Genomic DNA, 11,259 nt, shown 5'->3' on the forward strand with positions numbered 1-11,259 from the left:
TCACTTACAATATTTTCATTGGTCCAGAGCTATAGCAACAGAAATTTGCATATATGTGCATACATATATCATTGTTTTAACATCCGCTTTCCCATGCTTCCATGGGTCAGATGGAATTTATTGGAGCAAATTTCCTACAGCTGGATGTCCTTCTTGTCACCAACCCTCACCTGTTTCCAAGTAAGATAATATTCTCCATGACCAGACATGTTTTCATGGACAAATAGGAATAAAGGACACCACTTGTATAACAGTGATGCTTGTTTACAACTATCATGCAATGTCAATTCAAGAAAACAGTAATACACATACAAACACACACATATATGATGGGCTTTTTTCAGTTTCTATTTATCAAACACACGTGTGTGTGTGTGTAATACATTTATATAAATTTTCCCATTCAGCTAATGGTGGTGTTGGTTTCTCTATACTGATTGTAGGCCAATTTGAATGAGGTGTTCTTATGTAAGATAATACAATATCTTTCCTTGTTTTCAGTTACTGATGTCACCTTTCCATATATATATATATATATATATATATATATATATATATATATATACAGCTTAACTTCTCACCTGCATGGCACAACATTTTTTTTAAAGACATTTATGACATATACACATATGGCAGTGCTTCAAGTAAATTATAGAACAGTTTTATCCCATACACCTTGACCACACTAAATTCGTGACCTTAAAAAAATTTATTCAATATTTCAGAGAAACACGCTAAGCTCAGCATCTAAATCAATTTCCCAAAATGCTCTCTACCATCAATGCCATTCATCACAACACAGTGGCATGGCCTGCCAGTAACAGCAAATTTCTCTACAACTCTTTATTTCCTTTCTTTTATTTGAAAAGGGGATATCTTTCCTGAAATATTATCAGATCATTAAACAACTTATGTAAGCTAATAAAATATCTCCTCTTTGTTTTTATTTATTGACAACACCTTATATATTTGTCTAACTTACCACCAGCATTGCTCAATGTCTTTTTTTTTTACTAACATTTATATCACTTAGACTTTTGTCATCATTAAACTGGTATATTCTGAAGTAAAATTATGATGGAAAGTTTTATTTTAGATATGAGCATCTTAAACTGAATCAGTTTTTTTATAATTGGGTTGTGTTAGTTGGGTGCAATTTGAGGAAAATTGTACCCTACTAGACATTAAGCAAAGTTTAAAGGAATGGAAGGGAGAGAGAGAGAGAGAGAAATAGCTGCAGTGATAATTTTGTCATTCAAACCAAAGCAGACATGAGATAATGATGGGTTTGAGTCAAAGAATTCTTCATAGACCTTAGTAAAAGTTCATTCATGAACTAAACATAATGATACAAGAGAGAAAGTGAGGGTGACAGAGCAGCAGGGTGGCAGGGGTGGATCAGATTTCTGTTCCATACCCATTACTCTAATAAATGTGAGTTTATCAAGAGATCAGCCATCATAAAATATATGAAACAGATAACACTTTGTGCAACTATCCCAGCTGAGTTTCTTCAAAACAGTGAAGCGAGATGGAGGAAAAGTACCCCCTGCCTACCGTTATTAAATGGAATATCATGATATAAACGCTACACTTTAAGATCAGGAATCTGGGAAATGTTCTGTCTAGTTCTAATCTATTTAGCATCAGTTATATCTCCTCTTGCAAGTTTGTTAACTGCTACAGATAAGAAGTTTCGCAAATTTTAGAGTTTATCATATATATATATATATATATATATATATATATATGATAGTTACGAAAAATAAAACATTAATGAAAGAGGCTTTTTGTAGTTGCTCAGCTTGCTAGAAATAACAGCCAAATCTCCCTCAGATTATACCTTACTGCCTTAGATATACTGGACAAAACAGATCTTGATATATAAAAGAGAGGATTGGTGGAATAGTTACAACTGGAACAACCTTGCGATCAAAGATCTACTCTATCAAGGATGACCTAGGGCTAAACAAGAAGGATTATTAAAAAAAACAACAACAAAAAGAAAGAAACAAGTATGAAGAACATTTGCAGATAATGGTACAAATGGGTTCCCATTATCTTCAAACGTTTTCTTGTGTTCTTTGTAATGAGTAAATATCCCAAGAATCTAAATATGATGAAGATATGAAGTTAATTGTTCATGGCTGTGTGTAATTGAGATAGATTTGTAATAAGATATGTTGTTGCATTCATCCGTGAAAGAAACCAGGGGCGAAGGCGGGGTGGGTGGGGGGGGATTTATACAGTCATCGGAAATTATTATTCGCTAGTTACCTGTGTGAATTTTGTGTGATAATATCACCGTGGCGCGATGGTATAATGTTTCACTGAGATTAGTTTACCGTGAAGGGTTCACTTACAAAATTGCATCATGGTGAGAACAACATACTCTTTTACTCATTTACTTGTTTCAGTCATTTGACTGCGGCCATGCTGGAGCACCGCCTTTAATCGAGCAAATCGACCCCGGGACTTATTCTTTTGTAAGCCCAGTACTTATTCTATCGGTCTCTTTTGCCGAACCGCTAAGTAACGGGGACATAAACACACCAGGATCGGTTGTCAAGCAATGCTAGGGGGACAAACACAGACACACAAACACACACATGCATATATATATATATATATATATATATACATATATATGACGGGCTTCTTTCAGTTTCCGTCTACCAAATCCACTCACAAGGCTTTGGTCAGCCCGAGGCTATAGTAGAAGACACTCGCCCAAGGTGCCATGCAGTGGGACTGAACCCAGAACCATGTGGTTGGTAAACAAGCTACTTACCACACAGCCACCTGAGAAATATGCTCTTCTTCTGGAGACATGAGAAAGCAGCACAAGCAACCACTCTTGCCTTCTCTAGGGTTACAATGATGTCCAAACTCCAGAGGAACAGAATGCGGATCAAGTACCTTCAACAGTTGTGTGACAGCAGGTGATGGCTACAGCAGTTTGTCAATTCTAAGTCATATTGGACTCTTTGCCAGTAGTGGACTGGTCTAAAAATATTGGTTGCCAGGAGACTAAGGGGGCCCACCCGCAACTACAATGTTATCATTTAATTTATTTTTTTGTTTAAAGTATTCTTTTCAACTGTCTACAAACATACCCAGGCTGAATTAATTAATGCATTCTTATAGGAGTGAATAAAAAATTCTCAAACTTGAAGGGATGGGCCCCTTAGATGCTAATATGGACCCCCCATATATGGATTCTAATGGTGCAGGGGCCCACTTGCCATTGAGCAAGCTGGCAACCTGGCCAGTCCGCCACTGCTCCTTGTTATTGGACAAACATATCTCACTGACAAAACCACGAAGAATCAGTTTCTCGATTTAAAAATCCAAGGATACACGTAAGTGTCCTGAAGATTGTTGATCATGTATTGACCTACAGAGTCTTACGCCAATCCAAAGGAATTTACCCCTCAGCATTTAAACCAGCCATATCCAACCCAAATATTATACCTGTTTTATGTACAGATCAGCCATATTCAGCTTCTTACACCAACCCTACAATGCCATACTAAAAATAAACAAGCACATCATCAAAATCCCAACACAAAAAGACAACCACCACCAACAACATCTACAACTTAGTAAAGACTACACTTCAAAGGACAGGCTTCATCTTCAGACCCGGTAATACTCTGAGGAGAACTCAATAGCTGGTGATTCTCTACAAGTCAAAGGTGTGACCACCAAGAGAATATTGATCATGTTTTGTGAGGAGAGTATAGTTCTTACACTCCTGAGTATTCTAGATGAAAATAAATATATCTAGCTGAATGGCAGAGCTTCATATATCAGTATACCACGAACACCAGTTCACAAAGCCAAGGAGATGATCCAATTTCTTCAGAAATTATCTTATATGGGTCACCATAGATGAAATTTCACACTCTCCCTCTCTCTCAATATATATATATATATTATATATAAATAAAATCATTGTTTTAATAATTGCTTTTCTATGCTTGCATGGGTCAGACAATATTTGTTGAGGCAAATTTTTTTTATAGTTGGATGCTCTTCTTGTTGCCAACCTTCACCTGCTTCCAAATAAGGCAATATTTGCTAATGAAGTTCGTAAGAAAAATGTTTATTCCTTTGTCATCTCTCTTTCTTATATATATATGTGTGTGTGTGTGTATCTATCTATCTATCTATCTATCTATCTATCCTATATATATATATATATATATATGTGTGTGTGTGTGTGTGTGTGTGTGTGTGTATATCTATCTATCTATATATATATATAAAAACAATGGCAGTGTGGAAGGTGTTTATAAGCCATTTAAAAACACACAAAAACTGTTAGATTCACTTCAACATTTCAATTTAATTTGTCAAAATATTTCCGGCGCTTTGGGACTGCGACCTGATCACTGACAAAATTCAGCACAGAATTTTGTCAGTGAAAAAGTTGTGGTCTCAAAGCGACGAAAATATTTTGGCAAATTAAATTTAAATGTTGAAGTTAATCTAACAGTTTTTGTGTGTTTTTAAATGGCTTATAAACACCTTCCACGCAGCAATTGTTTTTGTTTCAGCTCATGATCTCAGATCAGGTCACTTGCTATGCAAGTACATCTCCATAATATACACATATACACACATCAATGCTCCTAGTATTGTATCTTCAGAAAGACTCTTCTGTATTCATATCTACACTCATTATTGTTTATATTACTCTACATAATTCCAAAAACTAATAAAGCATGTCTTAACCTTTTCTTTCCATTTTCTAATTAAAAATACAACATTTGAAGTATTTAAAATTATTTTGGCAAGAATGGTAAAATATTCAAATCTCAATGTATTTCTGAAAGTCAGTTTATTTGTGAAAGACAAAAAAAAAAAAAAAAAAAATGAAAATGATATTAAATATTATAAAAAAAAAAAAAGCAACTCCCCTACACACACACATTTCTCTCAGATAAAGAAAAATAATAAAAAAAGGAAATTTAAGACTATTAAGAAAGCAGATAAGTGAAGTTTGAAAGTAAGAAATAAAGAAGAATTAACGAGGAGAAAGTGTAATGACGAGAGATTTAAAGAGGTGGTGGCGGCAGCAGTGGTGGTGGTGGTGGGCATGTGTATTGGCTGGAGTTTGAGTAACTGGAGGAAGTTTCAAGATAAAAGGAGAGAGAAGGAAGACGAAAGAAGACAGAGGAGGAAAGTAGAAGAAAGAAAGAAAGAAAGATGGATAATATTGGAGAGGAGATATTTATTATCCAATCATAAGGAGGAAGAGGAAATTGGTAGCAGATACATACAAATGTTTGTGTGTGTCTGTGTGTATATATATATATATATATATATATATATATAATATATGTGTGGTGTGTGTATATATGTATATATATATAATATGTGTGTATGTCTGTGTATATATGTATATATATATATATAATATATATATATATATATGTATGTATGTATATATATGTATGTATATATATGTATGTATATATATATATGTATATATATTGTATATATATATGCATATATATATATATGTATATAGATATGCATATATATATATATATGTGTGTGTGTGTATATATATATATATATACATACATACACACATGCACGCATATACACATATGTATGTATGAGGCGAGGGAGAGACAGACGGAGGGGAGGAGAATGAGCAAGAAATTAAAGAGATGTGTTGAGGTAGCTTCTTGCTATCATAGGACCAACCCAAGTTGAGTTCACAATATGGAAGACAGGTTGCCAAGTTGCAAAAGGAAACAAGCAAAAGAAAAAGAAAAAAAAAAAAAAAAAAAAACAACAACTGGAAGGAAATACGATGATGTTATTTAGTAGTGGTATATAATGGTGGGCAAAAACAGCTCCATATAAGGGCAGTGTCTAAATTTACCACATTGGATGGAGAAAACAAGACATAAACAAAAAACAAAAAAAAAAAAAAGAGTGAGAATAAACAAATAAAATCACATTTATTCGTTCACTGCTGCCGCCGCCGCCACCAACATCCATTGGAAAAATAAATAGAAGAATCACACCCGGCAAAAATAACAGAGAAAGTGATTTCTATCAACCACTCAGTGTTGTAAGCACACATCATATATATATATATATATATATATATATGTGTGTGTGTGTGTGTTGTGTGTATAAATATATATCTTTTATCTTTTTCAGTCATTGTAAATATATATATATATATATAACAAATATATATATATAAATATAAATACAAATAGATATATATACATACACACACACACATATATATATATACACATTATATGTACATACAAATATATATATATATTATATACATACACACACACACACACACATATATATACATATGTATATATGTACAAATATATATATATATATATATATATATATAGATATATATGTATATATATGCACCACATATACACACGTATATACATATCATTATCATATATATATATATATATATATATATATATATATATATATATAATATGAATATATTCTATGGGTATTGAGTACCTTTTCTTCTATTTCATCATTAACATCCATTTTCCATAAATAAACATTGTAATGTGTATTTATATATATATATATTATATATATATATATATTATATATATATATATATATACATATGTATGTACACACACACATATACCATATACATATACACAGACACCTGGAGCATGCATTAAGTACATACAATCATACATTACATAACATCTACACACCATGACCATACACTGTCATTGCACATGACCCCCCATACAGACACATACACTGACTTCTGCACAGTTTCTATCCACCCAATTTCACTCATAAAATGTTGGTCAAGCTGAAGCCATAACAGAAGTCTGTTGTCCAAAGTAACACACAGTGGGATCAAATGTAGAGCATAATGGTTGTGGAATGTATTTTGAAAATCACATGGCAATTCCTGTACATTTACTCTATATAATGTATTGAGTACTCCCTTTTTTGTTCATGAAACTACTTACAAATATATAGATATATTATTTAGTAAAGGCAGGATTGAAATTTAAGCTACAATAAGTTTCATGCTCTGATAGTACTTGTATGAGATTGTATAGCATATTGTTTACTATCATGCCATCATTTAGACCCATATCATTATCATCGTTTAACGTCCGTTTTCCATGCTAGCATGGGTTGGGCAGTTCGACTGGGGTCTGGGAAGCCAGGAGGCTGCACCAGTCTCCAGTCTGATCTGGTAGTGTTTCTACATCTGGATGCCCTTCCTAATGCCAACCACTCCATGAGTGTAGTGGGTGCTTTTTACATGCCCCCGGCACAAGTGCCAGGAGAAGCTGGCAGCGGCCACAATCGGTTGGTGCTTTTTACATGACACCGGTACGGAAGCCAGTCAGGCGGCGCTGGCATCGCCCATGTTCGGATGGTGCTTTTTACGATATACATATATATATATATCTAAAAGTGAGAATGAGTTGGTTGATAAAAATTCTTTATTTGTGTATTAAAGCTACCATTGGTAGCCTTAATACACAAATAAGCTGTCATGTTGCTCTCATTTCTCCTGCCTACAAAACATCAGTTAAATATGATTTTATCCAACATATTCCTCTCTCAGATTCACACACTTGTTGTAGCAGTCTTTCAGTTTTTCTAAGCCTTGTAAAAGAACTCAGAAGCCAGGAACTTTTCAGCACCCCTCACATATATATATATATATATATATATATATATATATATATATATATATGGAGGCGCAATGGCCAAGTGTTTAGGGCAGCGGACTCGCGGTCGTAGGATCACGGTTTCGATTCCCAGACCAGGCGTTGTGAGTGTTTATTGAGCGAAAACACCTAAAGCTCCACGAGGCTCCGGCAGGGGATGGTGGCGATCCCTGCTGTACTCTTTCGCTACAACTTTCTCTCACTCTTTCTTCTGTTGGCCTGCTCGCTTAGCCAGCGGGGTGGCGTCATTTGAAGGCTAAAACAATGCGAAGCGCATTGTGACCAGCGATGTGTAGCAACATCTGATAGCCTGGTCGATCACGGTGATATATATATATATATATATATATATACGCACATACACATACACAGTGAGTTGCCAGAGTATTAGAGAGATTGGTTTGTAGTATTTGTTCTAATTCTATGCATACTCTGAGTTCAAATCTCACCAAGGTCAACTTATCCTTTCAGGGTCAAAGTCAATAAAGAAAGAGTCTCAGAACAAAAATCCCGAACAGTGGATTGATGGAATTGTAATAGCACCAGATAGGATGCCTTGCAGTGTCTGTTCCACTTTGCATTCCAACAACAATTCTCACGACACCAATGATATCAAGATGTATCAGATTTGTCCTTAAAGAATATCAGTGACATAAGAGCAAAGACTAGCATGAATGGACAGCTACCTACCTGGACAGAACAAAAAAAAAAAAACTTGCCCATAGGCACAAGAGTGGCTGTGTGGTAAGTAGCTTGCTTACCAGCCACATAGTTCCGGGTTCAGTCCCACTGCGTGGCACCTTGGGCAAGTGTCTTCTACTATAGCCTCGGGCTGACCAAAGCCTTGTGAGTGGATTTGGTAGACGGAAACTGAAAGAAGCCCGTCATATATATGTATGTATGTATGTATGTGTGTCTGTTTGTCCCCCCAGCATCACGATGCTGGTGTGTTTACATTCCCGTAACTTAGCAGTTTGGCAAAAGAGACCTACAAAGAATAAGCTCTGGGGTCGGTTTGCTTGATTATAAAGGTGGTGCTTCAGCATGGCCACAGTCAAATGACTGAAACAAATAAAAGAAAAGAGTATATCATTTAACATTCCCAGTTTTGTTGATCCCCTAAAAGAAGGGAAATGACAAGCCTGTGGATCCTGATTAAAAGGGTACATATCTGATGTGTCCTGATATTTTATATTATGAAAACTAATAAAACACTAATTATTTACTTAATGACATAAAACCCCGACTATGACTGATTGTGTGTGTGTGTGTGTGTGTGTGTAAGTGATGTGTTCTCAATATTTATATACATACACACTCACATATACACCAATGTTTAAATATGCACACATACATGCAAACACACACACATGCATACTCATACAGGTATACATGTCTAAAAAGATAAATACTTAGAGAGTATAAATACATTACGGCAGGTTTGCACATAAGGTAACACCTAACACAAGGGAACTCAACAAATAACAGATTGTCATAAAATTTACAATAACAACAGAAATTCATTCATTTTTACACCCATTTTCTCATGCTAGCATAGGCCACATGAATAGATCATTGAGAGAGGCATAGTTTTACAGCCAGATACCCTTTTTGTCATTGGCCCATACTCGTTTTTCAAGTAAGAGGCCTCTTATTACATATACACAAAAGGACAGTCGTATCTGGAAAAGTTTTGATCATTGCTTTTGATCATCGATCAAGGTTGACCTAAGGTTAAATAATAGCTCATTAACAAATATAGAGGCCAACAAAAAAAAAAAAAGAAAAAGGAATTCATGCTTATCACTTTGTTAGTGACTGGCTTGAATTCTGTGAACTTCAATCTCAAACACAATATGTACATACACATACATAGACACACAGAAATACATACAAACCCATACAAACACACATATATCTATACTCCTGAGGGATTTGCATATGTAACTCAATGTGTCAGCACCAGTTTTGAGAAGCAGGTCTTCACATTATCATAAAGGACACAGCTATGATATTCCAGTTATAAACCATTAACCCTTTCGTTACCAACCCGGCTGAAACCGGCTCTGACTCTGAGTATAAATGTCTTGTTTTCATACATTCTGAATTAAAATCTTCCACCAAAACTAAGTCACAATTTATGTTCCTAACATTAGCTTAATGATAACTAAGATATTTTACTAAATTCTTTGTTATATTTAAAGTGATTGAAAGAAACACAAACCATCTCAAAATAAATACAGTAATGAAAGGGTTAAAGGTACTGTGAAAATATGTAAAACATTTCAATAATAAGGGAATATACATATGCATGTGTACACACACACACAAACGCAGATAAACATGCAAATCTGTATATGTGCACTTATGTGTGCAGATACATCCAGATGCAAGTAAGTAAATGCACCTCTGTCAATGTTGATTATGGAGGCTCAATTGTTCAATCAACCAAACTACCTGCTCATTAGATTAGCATATAAGCGGCTGAGTATTCCACAGACATGTGTATCCTAACCATAACAGGTACAATCCACCCAGTGTGTTTCTGCATAGTTTTTGTCAACCCAGTTTTATGTACAAGACCTGAGTTAACCCAAGAGTATGATTGTCATTGAGTTTTAGCTCAAGGTCAGTCTTGATTGCGCAGACCTAAGATCAAAAGCATTCCACCCACGATCACTCCAACTTTTTCCTGTATGCTGAGAACTGAGGACCACATTATCCAATGCATACTTTTCTTGAAAAAGATAGGGTGTGGTTTAAGTAAACTTGGATACGATTGAGCAAACACATAAATGTTTAGAGCGTTGGTGGTATTAAACAGGGTGACATCTTAGGTCTATATGCCTATAACACATATCTAGAATCACAAAATAACTAAATAGGAAGTAAAAAAAAATTAAAACATAGTAACAAAGGTGCAGCTAGACACCCTAAGAAGATGAAAAAGATTCCTGGCAACAAAGTATTTGTTAATTCCTTATTAATGGTTTAAAAGGTTTGATTAATTTGTTAGTCAACCCCCAAATTTTCCTTTGACCTGTTTGGTCCATTTGTCTTTTAACTTTATCAACTCTTTCCAAACTAAGTAATTAACCAATTCTACAACTGTCACATTCTCCATCCTGTATTTCTTTTCCATACTCATGCATTTCGAAGACAGTATCAGAGCTTCCACAGTCCATTTTTCTGCTTTTCTTGCAGGATAACACTATATTCTTCATCACTGAAATATACTACATCAGTAATACAAAAGCTGTTTATTTTTGCATATCTGAACCAATGCTGCAGATCAATCAGTCGTGACTTTTATTTTTAAAGACTGAAGCCGTCAATGTTGTTGTTTAGCCCCAGGTCAACCATCACTGAGCAGACCTGTGACCAAAGTCAATTCAACTAAGATCACTCTTATGTATCTAGGACATTCTCTATCTGATATGTTTCCATTTGTTTTTAAAAACACAAATGGATTTGAGTAAGAAGATTTTGAGGCTATCTTTTGCATATATGCAGGTATATCATTATCACTATC

The 11,259-nt window shown here is 34.8% G+C and overlaps 1 protein-coding gene across 1 annotated transcript in view; it reads right to left on the reverse strand.

Moving 5' to 3' along the window:
- Positions 1-11,259, reverse strand: part of LOC115222962 (prickle planar cell polarity protein 3-B) — a 264,085-nt gene that overhangs the window by 50,412 nt on the left and 202,414 nt on the right. The gene's annotated exons all lie outside the window — the stretch shown is intronic.

Source organism: Octopus sinensis, linkage group LG21, assembly GCF_006345805.1.
Source record: "Octopus sinensis linkage group LG21, ASM634580v1, whole genome shotgun sequence".
Taxonomy (NCBI): Eukaryota; Metazoa; Mollusca; class Cephalopoda; order Octopoda; family Octopodidae; genus Octopus; species Octopus sinensis.